This window comes from Panthera tigris, chromosome D3 (assembly GCF_018350195.1).
Source record: "Panthera tigris isolate Pti1 chromosome D3, P.tigris_Pti1_mat1.1, whole genome shotgun sequence".
NCBI classification, from domain to species: Eukaryota; Metazoa; Chordata; class Mammalia; order Carnivora; family Felidae; genus Panthera; species Panthera tigris.
The window spans coordinates 59,083,056-59,098,341 of NC_056671.1; positions in this window are offsets into that span (position 1 = coordinate 59,083,056).

Sequence of the window (15,286 nt, forward strand, 5' to 3'; positions counted from 1 at the left end):
GAAACAAAAAAATAACATCCAAAATGTTAAAGTGTTTTAAATATAAAACACTATAGAAATTATTGCTAATTATCAAGCTTTAATCATTTTACTTTTAAACATCAGTTTTATTACACCATACATAAATATACACTTTCATATATTGTTTTCGCTTATTATAGGGTACATTGGCAGTTTAGATAAGATTTTTCCTTTCATTTTGGTCAAAGTGAGTTATATATGTGCACATATCAAATAGTTGGCTACATGTGTCATGTGATTTTAGGGGCACTTAGAATGCTTTTTGCGCCCCCAAATATTTTTTTTTACATCCACTGATCTACACCCATTGATCCTTGGTGTTCCTACAATTTAAAAAATTTCTTTTGAGCGGGTTCAGGGTGGTTCAGTCAATTGAGCATCCAAATTTTGGTTTCAGCTCACGTCATGATCTCATGGTTCTTGAGTGTGAGCCCTGCATCCAGCTCTGCACTGACAGAGCAGAGCCTGCTTGGGATTCTCTGTCTCCCACTCTCTCTGACCCCTTCTCTCTCAAAATAAATAAATAAATAAACAAAGAAACAAACATTTAAATCTTATTAAAACTTTTTCCTTTTGAGACATATACTGTATAACCATACTTATGCGAGATACTTAGAGTAGTTCTATTCAGAGAGTAGATGATTTCTAGGGCTAAAGAAAGGGGGATTTAAGGTGTTATAGTTTAATAGGTACCAAAAGCAATCTGCAGATTCAGTGCAATCCATATCAAAATTCCAATGGCATTTTTCAAAGAAATAGAATAGTTCTAAAATTTGTAAGGAACCACCAAAAACCCTGAATAGCCAAAGCAATCTTGAGAAATAAGAACAGAATTAGAGGTATTGTACTCTCTGATTTCAAATTATATTATGAAGCTATAGTAATTAAAGCAGTACCATATTGACTAAAAATAAATGTGCAGATCAATGGAAGAGAATAGAAAGCCCCAAAATAAACCTATGTATATATAGTCAATTAATTTATACCAAGAGAGCCCAGTATTCTGTATACAGTGGGGAATGGACAGTCTCTTCAGTAAATGTTGTTAGGAATACACATAAAGTAACTCAAAATGGAAAAATGACTTAAACACAAGACCTGTAACCATAAAACCTCTACAAGAAAACATAGGTGTTAAGCTCTTGTCATAGATCTTGGTGATGATTTTTTTTTAATCTGACACCAAAAGTGAGAGCAAAGAAAGCAAAAATAAATAAATGGGAGACTACAACATGCTAAAAATCTTCTGCACAGCAAAGGAAACCATCAACAAGATGAAAAGGCAACATACAAACTGGGAGAAAATATTTGCAAATCATGTATCTGAGAAGGGGTTAATCATATATCTGATAAAATATATAAAGAACTCATACAACTGAATAGCAAACAAACAAACAAACAAAAAACCCCCAAACAATCCAATTTAAAAATGAGCAGAAGATCTGAATAAATTTTTCCCAAAGACATACAGATGGTCAACAGGTGTCTGAAAAGATGCTCAAAATCATTAATCATCAGGGAAATGCAAATCAAAACTACAATGAGATATCACCTAATGCCTTTTAGAATAGCTATTATCAAAAAGATAAGAAATAACAAGTATTGGTGAGGATGTGGAGAAAAGGGAACACTTGTGCACTGTTGGTGGGAATATAAATTGGTGCAGTATGGAGTTTCCCCAAAATATTAAAAATAAAACTACCATATGATCCAGCAATTTCAATTTTGGGTACTTATCCAAAGAAAATGAAAATGCTATCTCAAAAAGATTTATATACCCCCATGTTCACTGCAACATTACTAACAATAGCCAAGATAAGGAAACAGTCTAAGTGCCTATTAATGGATGAATGGATAAAGAAATTGGGGATACACACACACACACACACACACACACACACACACACACATTCATACACACACATTCACACACACACACAGAGGAATATTATTCAGCCATAAAAAAGAATGAAATCTTGGAATTTGTGACAACATAGATACACTAAAGGGCATTATACTAAGTGAAATAAGGCAGAGAAAGACAAATACTGTATTATCTCTCTTTATGGAGAATCTAAAAATAAGGTAAGCTCATAGATACAAAGAACAGATTGGTACTTGTTAGAGGAAGGGTGTGAGATAAGGGAGAAATTGATAAAGAATATAAATGTATTAAAGATAAGCAGAAATAAAGTCCACAAATACCTGATTTTAGTGTGTTGTATTTTACTGATACACTCATCCATGGGATTTTAACATAGTCCAAAATGTCTTAATTAAAATGAAAGTGCTTTGTTAATATTATGACAGTATTATAAAAGTAATTCTTGATCATTGTAAAAGAGTAGAAAACAAAAAGATGAACAAAAGTAATAAAATCAGTTAGTGAATCCTAAATTCTATATTCTGAGAGGTCCTATACCCATATTTTAAAATAAATGTTATCTATTGAGGCATACTTTCTGTTAAGAAAAGGGAAATATGAATAATTTTATACATTAATATATCCATAGTCAAGAGATAGAACTTCCTTAATATATCCATGATCAAGAGATAAAAAAGTAGCTGATAGGGCAGGGGCAGGGTGGGGGAAATAAGAAGAGGTTGGTAAAGGGTATAAACTCTCAGCCATAAGATGAATGAGATCTGAAGATCTAATGTAAAACATGGTGTCTATAACTGATAACACTATATTGCATAATTGAAATTTGATAAGAGAGTAGAACTTAAATGTTCTCACATAAAAATAATAAATAAGTAAATAATAAATAAATAAATAAATGACAGGTAGCATTGTGGGATATTTAGAGTGTGTATCCTGGTGACTGGTGCATTGTGAAAGGATCTGTTAATTAACTAGATGGGAGGAATCCTTTCACAGTGTATGTGTATTGGGTCCTTACGATGTACACTTTGAATGTCTTATAGTTTTGTCAATGAAAAATATGCTTAAGTCAGTAAATTTTATATTATTTGTATTTTATCACAATTAAATATTAACAAATAGTTTATTATTGCCTTTTCCCCTTGTTTTCTGGGGTGATATTTAGGTCTTATCAATCACTCACAACCAACATGAATGAATCATTATAACCTTACATTAGGACAGAGGAACCCAGAAAGTGTCTATTATATTTTCAGAGTCAGTAGGGGGAAAAGGGGAAAGATAAGAAGAAGGAGAAAGAAAACTGGAGAACGTCACGAAGAAGAGGAGGAAGACATAGGGCTGGAATATTCATGGCTGCTCTGATTTTGTTACATTCACTCAACAAATCATGACTGAATATTTAGCCTGTGTTAGGCATTCTTCTAGGCTCTACAAAAACAAGCATACATTCCTGCTCCTGAGAAGCTTAGGTTCTACTGAGAGGAGACTGACAAGAAGCATACAATGCTAGTTACTATGTTGAGGGTGACAAGAGAAAAAAAAAAAGAGAGAGAGAAAGATAAGGAACATCGGGTAGATGGGTAGGGTGGTCAACGCAATCGGAAACAGAGAAATCAGAGTAAACCTCCCTGAGAAGGCAAAGCTGAGCAAAGAAAGGAGAATTTTTCTTATAGTAGGTAAATTACTAAAATCAGGAGAATTGTCTATGGGCTGAGACTGGCTGTTTTGTGTCAGAAACAATTCTGGTATTCATTTAAAACAACGCCAGTGTTGCCACTAATCACTTGTCATGGGGAAACATGCTGGCTTTTCCACAAAAGGGTGTCAGTGTGGCAGGTGTGTTTCCTCAGAACCCAATGAGCAGGAGTGAGGCCCTGGACTTCCAGGTCTGGCCCTCAGGAGATAAAAAAAGAAATTAGCCAAAAGAAAAAGAATGACCAGCCGCACCACTGCCTGCTTTAGGAGGCACTTTGGTCAGAATTAAAAATAATAAATAAATAAATAAATAAATAAATAAATAAATAAACAAACAAACGGAAAAACAAAGACAAATAACTGGGTGTCTGGCTAGCCAGGAGTCTGACACCCTTTTCTTGGGCGGTGCTTTTCCCTGAAGACAGACACTACGTGCAGTTTCGTCTCAGCAGACACTGCCGCGTGAGCAGAGCTTGCTGTGAGCTGCTGGGCTCCGTGCCTCTCCGAGTCTCAGCAGACAAAGGGCAGAATGGGTTTCAAGGGTGGCCGCAGACGTAGGAGAGCTCGGGCTGCAGACACCAGAGCCCAGCACAGTCTGTAATCAGCCCTGAGCCTGGCCTGGCAGTTTGAAGGAAGGGCACAGTATGGAGCAGGGGGGGCCCAGCTGTGGCAGCCAGCCGACGGTGGCCACCCCCTGCCCAGCAGCTCACAGATGTGAACAGGTGCTCTCTCCACCAGTCTGTGCCCATTCTGGGCTCCACATTACTGGCCACTAACAAACAAGAAATCAATATCCACAACAGCTTCATGCCTTTGGAGTTCTGGAAGGCAATTTAGTTCCAGGAAATCTGAATGGTTTTGTGCCTGTGAATGCCAGTTGCACAGTCACTCTACCTAAAAGACTAAAAGTGTGGGGGGCAGGTCCTGGTAAAGTCAAGTCCAAAGGAACGAGAGTACCCACTGAAGCAAATGTCAGCCTTGTGTCAGAGTGGAAATGTAAGCCCTTTTCCTGCCCAGCGATAATAAGTTGAGGGGGTGCACTAAGTCGGTTGGCTACAGTGGAGGTATGCTAGGACCCTGCTCTGGAGTCTGAGCACTAGACAGTGAATGTTCCAGAGGACTGGGGAGGAGGGAGAAGGGGGAGGAGGAGAGGCAAGAAACAGAAGTGGGAGGGAGAGGTGGGAGAGGGATTTTTGTACTTTCAGACTTGGGGGAAAAAATTAGAAATGGCACTCCCAAAATTGTTAATAATGGTTCATTTTCAGGGAGAGATTAGATGGACTGAAGGAAATTTTTTCATTTGTTATTTTGTACAGCTCAAAAAGTAGTAGGAATGTGGGTCATTTTTGTGTGGTATTTTTCAAAGAAAGCAATACATACATATACACACACACACATATACGAACATACATATACACACACATTCCTATATCTTTCTAATCATTAAGTGGTGTGTTAGTTACATTCCTAAATTTTAGGCCTATGCTTGTAGCTCAAAGTTTTGTTTCTATTTTTAAATCAAGCTTATCCCTCTCTCCAAATAAACACTAACAGAGGCATTTAACTGGAATACTTATACTGGAGTAGTAACAGTGTCAGAGGAGGCAACTGGGAACTCCTGCAAGAAAGGAAACAAGAGAAGCCATCCAGGAGGAGACACAGGGGGAGAGAGAGAAGGAGGGGGAAGGTTAGGAGAACCTCAGACCAACACTCTTATTATCTCTTCCACTCTTTTGAAGTCTAGGCATCCCTGCAAAACAATAGTAACCAAACCTGAAGATAGAAGGTGATGGCCTATCTGGTTCCTACAGACCTGTGTTCATCACTGAAAATGACTTCATGTGAGGGACAGAAGCAGCTGCCCAGTGGACATATTGCCTCCATCAATACGTCTTTATTGAGCATCTAGTGTGTGCTGTGCAAGGCATTGCATGGAAGTAAAGGTAATAAATGAGGAAATTCTTGTTCTTGTTGCTTATTTATAAAAGAAGTATCCTTGTAATATTACTGATACCATATTAGTAACTTGAAATCGGCTGCAGTGGAAATGTTTACAACCATAGAAATTGGCAAATGCTACAAGTCAGAGCTCGAACTATTTTGTTGATTGTTGAGACATTAGAAAGTTATGGAGGTGTTAATAATACAGCTAAACTTACAAGTATGGCCTGTATGTAGCCATCACATTGGGAACAGCACAAAAGAATTATGGAAACCTGCATCCAGTATTTGAAAATAATTATACAACTGAGCAAAAAAGCCACCCATCTTACTGACAAACAAATAAAGTTCTCACATGCATCTTAGTTGTTTCTCTATTGTCTAACGTAATTGTTACTATACAACGGGAGTGGCAAACAAAGGCCTCTAGGCCAAATCTAGACTGCTGCCATTTTTTTTTTTTTAATACAGCCTGAGAGCTAAGAATGGTTGGGGGGACTTTTTGTTTTTGTTTTTGTTTTGTTTTGTTTTCAAAATTAAGTTTAAAAAAAAAGAATATTTCTGGACACAAGAAAATTACAAGGAATTTGAATTTCAGTATCCATACATAGAGTTTTCTTGGAACACCACCATGTTCATTCACTTATGTTTTGTCTATGGCTCCTTTTGTGTTCCAATGGCAAAGTTGAATAGCTGTGACAGAGACTGTGTGCCTGACAAAGCCTAAGAGATTTACTGTCTGGCCCTTCACGGCAAACGTTTGCCAACCACTGCTATAAAATGAAAATATCAACAAATATTCATGTCAGAACCGCATTGAGAGAGCCAGTTGTTAAAACAGTTACCAGGACACCACTGGGCCAAATGGTCAATAATGTAAAGAGGGTAAGACAAGTCTTCAGGGGAGCAGGGAGGAGAGAAGCATGCATGTGGATTGCAGGAATATGGGCCTCTGCTTCCATCTGGACCCAGATGATGGCTCCATCCAGTCTCACTACCCTGTACAGCCCCATTTGCCTTGTTCCCCCAGCAGTATGGAAATCTGCAAGGCTTGGAACCTGGGGTGTTCACTCATTTGTTCAGCATCAGGGACAAAGAGGACCCAATCACAGACCCTAAGCTCTTCTACCGTAATGGGTAACATGTTTGGATGGAAAGATTTGCTCCCATTTTAGTTCCATCTTCCAAACAAAGGTGCTTTTTAGCTTGCAGAGGGCTTAACATCCTGTTTCCCAATGTAACAATTTTCATAATGTATGCTTCTATTGTTCTTGGATTAATACTGACCACATTTGAACAGGCAAATGGGTAACCAATTAGCTTGAATTCTTTACAGTCAGGATTTGCTGTGTGTCTTGATACGCCTTTCTTAATCTTCCCTTTGAAACATGTTTTCTCATTTAGGCCAGAAGTAAATAGCACAAGTAACAGGGTGGTTTTCTCCCCCCTTCCTCTTTTCTCTCCCCTTGAAAAATAATGCTGAAGGAATTGTTTTGCAGTTGAAAATTAATGTAACCTATTATGTCCAGGAAATTTCTTCAATATATTACTTGCCAAGCCCCTCGGCCGTTGTGAAGAAAATAATTTTAATTTATCTCATTTTTCACCGCTGAGTCAATGATTGTTTAACCTAAAATGCCATTGTGACTAAGTGCTCAAACCCCATGGTCCTTGGCTATTTCGCGGGGACTCGGCTATTACATCCACGAGCCTGGGCCTTAGAAGCACCAAAATTGTCATATTAAAAGGGTCGCTGTCAACTTGCTTTTGTTTTTATTGTTTTTAATTTCTGCTTTTCCATTTTCTCGGCTATTTATAATGTTCTCTTTAAAAGTTCAAAAATAACATCTCTCTCCTTAGCCTCTTGGTTATTTTCCATTTAGTGAACGTTTCTGTTCCAGCTTCCAGTGCCTTTCCTAGGGCACAGAGCAATGTCATCAGCTTGGGTTAATTTGGCTGTTGTGACTATGATCCCCCTTGTGATCCCCGTGCAGTTTTACTGACTAAAATCAGACTAGCATCCCAAGGGAATACAGAACCATGGTGATCACAAAGTCCTTTGAATCATCGTTAAGTTTTACCAGAAGTTTCCACATCAAATAAAATCCAATGAAGTTTTCAAATTCTCTTTAAGGTGATACTACCACACTCTTACCTATTCCATATTTACCTTTCTAGGGAAAAACAAATTTGCAATCACTTTACTTTTTCTTTGTGCTTGCCTGCCCGTGTTGTAGCAACAGGGTTATATCTCAATCTAGATTCCCCAGAGATCAGAGCCTGAGGTGAAGGCTTGTGTGTAATTATGTTATTTGGGGTATATAGCCTCAGGAAAAAAATAAGTAATGGATAAGGACTAATATAAGTAAGACATGAAAATAAAAAGCCAAATACAAGGATGCATTACCAGCTGGTCACTGATACAGACAACCACACGCTCAGTTCTACGAAGGTGTATTTCAGAACCATCTCTCTGGGGTCAGAGAGGAAAAGAAATTTTCTAACAGTGGACCTACATTGGTCATAGTTTACCCTGTGGGTTACTCTAGCTGCTATATTAACTTCTGGCATATGCATGCCTAGACTGCAAGCTGAATGGGCTTCTGTGGCTTCCCACATCTTGCCAACAGAGACACTCTGGCACCTGAGGCACAGGCCTGAAATCAGGTGGTCAGATTGTACCAGTAGGAAGCTTCTTAGAGCCAGAAGAACGGGTCACCTGAGCAGTGGCCAGAAGAAAAGACAGGTGAGGCTGAGAGATTCTGAAATGGTGGATAAGAGGCATCTGATATAAGTACTTAAGATTAGGGAAGGTATTTTTATCTGTAATTTACAGAAAAAAAAAAAAAAAACAAACCCAGAGTTTAGAGGATTGATGCTGTTTGTCCAGGGACAATTATTGAGAGCTTCCTGGCTCCAACCAGCTCACATTCCATTAGGCCACGCTGCAGCCTCTGTGCTTGGTGGTGTCAGGTCCCAAGCTTTTCCTTCCAGCTTACATCTCATTCCCGAACCTGGAGGAAGATTTCTCTGTACCATTCTGAAAACCAGAGTAAGACTGACTCTAAGTCACCCAAAGACTACATGAACTGGCCACAGCCTATATGGAAATACATTTATGTCTTTATTATTCAAGATTCTTCCTAAACAGTAGGAAGTGAGGAAGTTTCTGTGTTTTGGAAAAGGTCATTTACTTATTCAAGCCACTGGGGGGACTATTGATAAATTGATACTTTATTTCTCTACAATGTTTCTATGTGGCTCAAGACTGCTTCTAAGGCTTAAAAAGGCCTTTTATTGGAAGTGGATATTCAATCAACCAATATTTAGTTAAGTACACACTGTATTCAAGGTATTAAGACAGGTGCTCTGGAAAATAACATGGTACCAAAACCACAATCTTTCCCTCGGAGGGTTTTTAATCTAATGAGAAAACAAGGAACATAAAACGGGACTGCTGTTGACTGTAGAAAGCATTCCAGATAGAAGTAGTAAGTGCTATGAGGACTTGAATAGAGTAATTGGCTCTAACAAAGAATAAAAGAAAGTTTAAGAAGAATGTGGCATTTACATTTGACCTTGAAGGATGAGCAGGTTTTCAATGGTAAGAGGGCACTGAGGGGTTAATACCATGCCGTGCAAGCAGCTCTATAATTGCGTAAATATAACTAGACAAATTAGAGTATGGGTGGCTGCAGGGGTAAAGACAAGACTGATACAGGGGTGAACAAAGAGCAAAAAATGAGCACGTTGGAAATGTTTATCTGGGCTCAGCTCAAGAAAAGTTTGAACGCCTGTTTTAAAAACAAAAATAGGGGGAGGTTGATTGTTCTTTATTTTATTTTTCTTAAATTTTTTTTAATGTTTTTATTTATTTTTGAGACAGAGACAGAGCCTGAGCAGGGGAGAGGCAGAGAGAGAGGGAGACACAGAATCTGAAGCAGGATCCAGGCTCCAAGCTATAAGCACAGAGCCCGACGTGGGACTGAAACTCACGGAGTGTGAGATCATGACCTGAGCTGAAGTCTGACGTTTAACCGACTGAGCCACCCAGGCGCCCTTTGGTTGATTGTTTTTTAAAGCAAATCTTGGATTTCATTACAATGAAAATGGGCAGGAAATTTATTTATGGCATTTTAGAGCTAAAGGGAGGGAAATCAAAGATATTACCTAGATTCTTTTTGTCTGATGCCTTCTGATCAACACAGGTGGCTGGAGGCAAAACACCTGGGAATGTTCCTAACTACCTCCCAACTACCTGGGACCATCATACTCAGGGCTCACTGTCCCTAAGCCAGTTCAGGAGCTTCAGTTTCTGTCTGTAAAACTTGAGACTTCCTTCAGGGATGGCTGCACAAGTATCTTCTAGGTAGTAAGAATCCAAGCACCGGCCCTTCTTCTTAGCAATTTATGGAAAGAACCCAATTCAAATGAGGATTTCCAAGGCTACTGCAGGTCTTTCTGGTCCAGTGTAAGAACTTTTGACTTTCTTCACCTTTGCCAGCTGCTGAAATTCCATTCCAAGTTTGAGCAGCTGGGAAGCAAGTTGACCTTTCCTTGTATGGAGAGCTCGCCTTGCAGGCATCAGAAGAAAAAAAAAATCGCAAAATTGTATCCAATTACTGAGCAAATACTTCAATCTTTTAACCTCATGACAACTCTTATGCCTCAGGAACTTCAGCCAATACCAGTGTGCTATCCAGAGAAAAGTCAATCCAATTCTTTTGCATGTCTGAACTAAGCTAGAGTTCAACACCCTCCACATTATTGCCACTGCCATACTTCTTTAGGTGTCTTTCAACCATTTCTTCCTTTCCATTTTCTCCACCCCTCCTCTTGAAATCTCCTTGCTCTGTAAGCAAGCATTCTTCCACGCTCAGCCTCATCACATACCATGCTTCGTCTTAGACTCTCCTTAACTGCAATGGGATTGTCACAATAGTAGTATTTCCCAGATGTTCCTGGGTGTTCTGATTCATTGGTCCAGGGTTTGGAAAATGGTGCTCTGGATTGGTCAAATCCCAAGCACAGACTCTTCATTTTCTCTTGCATCATAAGCTCATTCTTATGAAAACAAAAATTCCTCTTTTGAGACTCTAGCCATGTGACTATACCAACCTTTTCAATGTTCTCTGAAGAATGCTCAAATATTTATTCACATTTAGTGAAGATTTTGGAATCCAACTCCAGTCTTCCTCCAAACCCTATCTTCTGTTATAGTAAATGACCAAAAACACCCAAGTAGTAGATCCAATGGAGGACTGTGCTTTCATAGGTCTTTTTCTGCCATAAACTCCAGGGACTACCACCTCAGACACATGTCTGCCTAATGTCACCAAGATAAGCAAGTGTGGGCCATGGACTTTGAGTAGTAGTGAGATATTAGTGAGAATCAGAGACTCGGGAAGAGGTTGATTAAAAAGATTGATGATACATGTGGTTTTGAAGACCACAAATAATAGGATAAAGTAACAGAGCATCTCTCTAACCTGAAAGTGACTATTAGACAAAAAAAGAAAAACTGCTAGGTGAGAGAAGAGCAGGAAAGCAAAACCTAGAAGAATCACTGGAGCTAATTAGTGCAAGGACCTTGTTCCTATAGCCTTGGGCTGGACGTGCCCTGAAAGTGTTAGGAGTGAAGATTGGCAGGGTGTTTCAGAAATGTACTCCCACAGCTACACCTGGAACTTTTGCACTGGCCTGCATGGCACTGCCCCTGTGGTCTTACAGCTCCATACCTCGGGTCCTGGTCACAACCCCCCAACTTTCCCTTTCATCACTTACTCTCACTTTAATAGTGCTTCACCTGAGTGAACCCAACAGTCTCTTACTCTTCCTATTTCCCCCCTTTACGTCATGGCTTCATTTTTCATTTCATTGCCTGCTGAGCCCAGAACAAATGAGGAGTAACTTTAACCAATTTATTGCCAGCCTTTCAATTCCTTTTCCTTCTGCAAAAACCAAACCTTGGGTCAATTCAACGATCTGTCTACACAGGGACTATTGAGAGCTGCTGCAGGAAATTCTATTATTGTACAAAAATTCTAGCACTATAATAATGGTCATTCGGGAGGGCGGGAGAGGACTATAAGCAAGTTAACTATAGGTTACTTAAAGCATTTTCTACCTCAAGAATCCAAGTTAGTCTCTCTGGGAATAAATATAGTGAAATCTAGAAGGCAGGAGGCAGGACCTGGAGAGTGGGAGGGAAGAGTTAAGAGTCAACAATCAACTACTCTGAGTCATAAAATCAGAAAGGCATTGAACATTTAGAAGGAGAACTGGCCCCATAAAGAAAACAATGCCTCTTAGTAAGCATATTATCTGCAACAAAGCAAAACAAATTTTCAAGCATCTTATTGAAACTGCTGGGGAGGGAAATCATGAAAAGTTTCTATTAAGCAAGGGATAGAGAATGGAAATGAATAACACAGGGCCAGTTATTACTAATTTAGGATGTATAGAATGCCACTGATATGACCTTTATTTATGGCAATGTTATTTTTACTTTGGAGCAGCATGGCACAGTTGGGAAGCAGACAAGCATGGTGGCTGAAAGCCTGGGCTTTGCAGACAGCGAGCCTGGGTTTAACTCTCAGCTCTGCAGCTCATTAACTGTATAAGCCCTGGGAAGTTCCTTAATTCCCCTAGACTTCAGTTTTCTCATTTAAGGCTAAGAACTCCTATTATGATTTCTCAGCATTTGTACCGAGTTTCCTATGAGTTTTCTATGTTCCAAGGACTTTAAACATTTTAACATCTTTAATTTTCATAGCAGCCCTATTAGTTCTATTAATAGAACAGTCCTATTTCACAGATGAAGAAACTGAGGAAAAGAGATAAAATAACTCACACGAGGTCACACAGCTGGAGAATGTCAGTGTCATATTTACGCTTCAAATCCAGATAGTGAGACTCCACTGCTCTTACCCACTGTGCCCCCTTCAGAGCCCACCTTCCTGTTCAAAGGGCTATTGGAGAGGAGGGTGTTAAATGAGTACACTACTCACCCCTGCCATCAGGCCATCACTGCACCCCTCCCTTGTCCTCTTTACATCTTCAGGCTGGCAGGCAGTGATTCTGAGGAACTATAATACTCATCTGAAAATTTTTTTTGGAAAATGACTGGGCAAGAGGAGGCAGGGGTGGTGGAAGGTGTGATATTATTTCATTTGTGATAAATCATGAATATAGTTTTATTGAGAGTACAGAGCAAGTGGAGACAAGAAGGACTTAACAACCAAGAGGCTCAGGGAGTAATTAATGGAGAAAGGTCCCAGAGGAAGCCGAAAATGTTGATTTAAGAATATACAAAAAGTAGGTAAGGCTCATCCTGTGGAGGTCTGAGAGCATCAAGGATGTGAAAAAAAATGTAGTTAAGTTTGGAGAAGAATGGAAGGTAAATTGAATTATTTCACTTCTATTGACCTTTCATTACTCAGTAAATATTTGTTGAGCCAATGAATAGCTTGTATGCTCCTGAAAGGAAAGACTATGCCTTTTAACTTCTCAAGTATCCCGAACATAGATTTGACACTTAATTAGTACTTTTGGATAAAGCTGCTGCTGCTGCTGCTTCTATAAATGGTCTCAGACCAAACAATGAATTCGGTTGATTCCTTTAAAAACCATACTGACCCACAATCTTTAAACACAAAATGATAGAGCCAGAAGGATCCTTGGAGGCCCTCTAATAAGGTAGGCACAAATAAGCGATTGTGTCTGCAGACTGCTTTCTTTGTTCTGTAGCCTCTTGTGTTACAAGGTTTTGAAATAGTTTCTACATTTAGAAAATGAGAGCTTTCCTATGAAAATCTCTACTTCCAGCCTCTGTTGAGAAATTAGATTTTTTTTTTTTCCTGGCAAGATTGACCTGCATTCTTGCACAGCAGCAAGGACCTGAAGCTGAGGGACAACTACTCTTTTAGACAGAGTGATTTGCCAGTTTTCTGAGTCCCTTCTAAATCCTACCCTATTACTTGATCATTTTCAATTTTTCATCCAAACCTTATAGGCACCTGAGTTTGTGCACCCACAAGGAAACTGAGGCACAGACAAGTGATATAATACAGCTGAAACTTGGGTTTTCCTGTTCATTATTGTCACTCTCCCATATTTGATCCATTCTCTGACTTCTTCTGGAATTAATATTGTAGTGTGGTGATTCCATTGGGCCTGACTGTGACATGAGCAAGCTAACGAATGTAAAAGAATCATAATCTAAAAGGAAATCTTTGATTATACAATGCATTAGTCAGATCCACACTTAGATTACCATGATCAGTTCTGGTCAGCACATTATAAAATAAAATATTGAAACACTTGACAATGCAAAGAGAAAGAGATGAGCTTGATCTTCTGCTGTGATTATATTGTATTAATGACTTCCTATCATATTACTGGTTTTTGTACCCTATTAGAGAAAGTAAAATGTACTAATAGAATGGGAAAGGAGCTAAGAGAGGAGCCATGTTACTTTTCAAAATATTTTGAAAGCCAATAAAATGCTCTATTTTCCCCTTTAAAAGTAGGTACTGCTTTCCTAATCAGGGTGAAATGATTTATTAATCAATAAGATTGTAAATTAGGGAATTATTTATTCAATAGACCAGACAAAATTATATCATTCAAAAATTAATCTGAAGGCCAAAAAGAAAAAAAAAGTAATAAAGGAGCTAGTATACTCTTCCAGTTGGACATTATGCCCATGATAAGTTCACATAATAACAGTGTAGGGAGTAGCATAGTTACCAAAGACACTAATTCTCTTCAGAAGGAAGGAAATTATTGAAATATGACAAGGGTTCTTGGCATCACTCAAAATTTGTTGCTTTTACCAGCTCACTGACTGATGATTGGGATGGGGATGGTGAATTGAAAGTGAGATTCAGACTTTTAAATCTTAGGTCTTTTGGCACAAAATAACAAAAATGAAGAGGTTTAAGCCCTGGCCATTGGGCAGCTCTAGTATGATTATACCCAATTTATATTCTTTTCCAAATAACATTTTTAAGTTCAGGCCTTTGCAGATGCCAATTATATATACTATTAACCCCTCTTAAAGACAGATGGACAGGGGCGCCTGGGTGGCTTGGTCGGTTAAGCGTCTGACTTCGGCTCAGGTCATGATCTCACGGTCCGTGAGTTCGAGCCCCGCGTCGGGCTCTGTGCTGACAGCTCAGAGCCTGGAGCCTGTTTCGGATTCTTTGTCTCCCTCTCTGTCTGCTCTTCCCCTGTTCATGCTCTGTCTCTCTCTGTCTCAAAAATAAATAGACTTTAAAAAAAATTAAAAAAAAAAGACAGATGGACATTATTTCACCTGCTTTTGTGTTTCACTCCTGTGCCATTCCCTCCCTAGATGTGAGAATATTGATAATTTCTAGTCCTTAGATTTGGTGGTGGCTTCATAAGTGTTTCTATTTTATATTTAAAAATGTACAAAATAAATAACTAAAACATACAAAAGTTGCATATATACTTTTTGTATATAAATTTTATTTAATAAAACTTGGCGACTTCCAATTTTATCGCAGAGATGCAGATAAAGACCATCACTCACAAAGAGAAAGAAAGACCATCGCTCACAAAGAGAAAGAAAAGAGCTGGATGAACCACAAATTAATGACTTTTCCTAAACGTACCAGAGAACTGAGTTCAGAGGTCAAACAATTAACCAAAATTATGAAGAGTGACAGAACTTGTAAGAAGAGACAGGGCCATCCTCAATGGGAAAAACCAAGA